This window comes from Gekko japonicus, unplaced genomic scaffold (genome assembly GCF_001447785.1).
Source record: "Gekko japonicus isolate JY-2015 unplaced genomic scaffold, Gekko_japonicus_V1.1 scaffold2423, whole genome shotgun sequence".
In the NCBI taxonomy this organism is placed as follows: Eukaryota; Metazoa; Chordata; class Lepidosauria; order Squamata; family Gekkonidae; genus Gekko; species Gekko japonicus.
The window spans coordinates 19,320-21,117 of NW_015169858.1; the positions used below are offsets into that span (position 1 = coordinate 19,320).

At 49.4% G+C, this 1,798-nt stretch overlaps 1 protein-coding gene across 1 annotated transcript in view; it reads left to right on the forward strand.

The window, feature by feature from the left end:
• TFAP2D (transcription factor AP-2 delta (activating enhancer binding protein 2 delta)) overlaps window positions 1-1,798 on the forward strand; it is an 88,515-nt gene that overhangs the window by 10,393 nt on the left and 76,324 nt on the right. The gene's annotated exons all lie outside the window — the stretch shown is intronic.

The window sequence follows — 1,798 nt, forward strand, 5'->3', positions numbered from 1 at the left end:
CCCCCAGGCCCGGTCGCTCCCACTTAACGGTGTGCCGGATCTCGCCCGCAGCCCGGGCTCTCCGCCCCATCACAGCCAATAATCTTTACTCTCCCTCCTGCGAGCCTATCGATAGCTTCTCTCGCCCCGGGCGCCGCCTTTGATATGCTAATCTTTCCGGGGACCCAAATTCTGCAGAGATCATATTAATGTTGTACAGAACAGGCCGGGCGCGGCTCCCCGCCTTGAAAAAGCCGCGTATTCAGATCGCCCGTTTCAAAAGACAAAATCGCTGGCGAAGAAACCGGCCTGCTACGTACAGGACACGGGGCTCTGGTGTTCAATCATGACCCCCCCCCTTTCGCTTTCTCACACCCCGCCCCCCCCCGGGGGTTATTCCAGACTCCTTCAACCTTTTTAGGGATTCTTCCCTGAGCTGTAATTTTCAGTCTGGGACCTATTTAGAGATGGGATTCTTTCTTTCTTTCTTTCTTTCTTTCTTTCTTTCTTTCTTTCTTTCTTTCTTTCTTTCTTTCTTTCTTTCTTTCTTTCTTTCTTTCTTTCTCTCTTTTTCTCTCTCTTTCTCTCTCTCTCTCTCTCTCCCCCCCCGCCCCACTCTCCCCCTCTCCCTCCTTTTCTTTCTCCCTCCCCCTTTCTCTCCCTCCCTTTCTGTTGGGATTCTGAGATTGCAAACACAAGAGCCACATTAGTAAAAGAAAAATATATTTACTATAAAAAAATAAAACATGGGTAGGGTACTTTGGATAAAAGAAATAAAATAAAAAGGTTACATACTTGCAGTTACTTTCAGTACTATATGCTAACAGCTACATCTTTCTAACTGTCCTGGCTTCTAGAAGAGAACTTCCTCTCTGGTTCACACAAAGGGCCATAAACCTTGTGAATGCTAGATCAAAGCATTTCCACAAACAAGTTGTTAGTTGACCAATACAAAGGTTACAGGTCACTTCATTAGGGTAAACAACTCCCACAAACTTCCCGCCTTAGAATGCATTATGTAAGGTAACATCCTGTTTCCTAACAAACAACACTTAACTCTGTAATGACTGAAGTGTAAGCAACTTGAAACTCCAACACTTTCTCTTTCTTTCCCTCCCTCCTTCCTTCCTTTTCTTTCACCCACCCTCCCCTTTCTCTCTCCCTCCCTCCCTTCCTCTCCTCCCTCCCTCCCTCCCTCTCTTCCTACTTTTTCTCCCTCCCTCCCGTCTGTCTGTCTTCCTGCCTTCTCCGTTCTGATTTTGAAGCCTGACTCCCCCTTCTCCTTCTCAACTGCCCCCCCCCGTGTTCCCTCTAAGCTGAGTCAGTGTGAGCCAGGTCACAGTTTTTTAGCCTCCGGCTCACACATTAGTTATCTACGCTCAGGAAGGAGGGCTCCAGAGCCAACTAATGTATGCCCCAGCCAAATCGCCGGCTCGCAACTTTAATGCCAGGCCCTCACAAAGTAGAATTTTTGCTCACAAGACTCCACAGCTTAGAGGGAACCTAAAAAGAGGGAACCTTGCCTCCCCCCACCCCCCACCCCAGGGTCATTCCAGACCCCTTCTCCCTTTTGAGGAATTCCTTCCTGAGCTGTGCTTTTTCTCTCTGGGACCCGTTAGGGGTGGGATCCCCCCCCCTCGTACTTTTAAAACCCTCCGGACGGTTTATCCAAAAAGGGTTCTTTAACCCAGCTGCGGGAGGGACCGCTGGATTTCCCCCCCAAACGCTAAATATTGGGGGGGGGGGCACTTAATGAAAAGAGGCGACGCGGTGATATCTCCTGGCCCTCCTCCGGCGTTTGATGAGATGGCAAATTCGG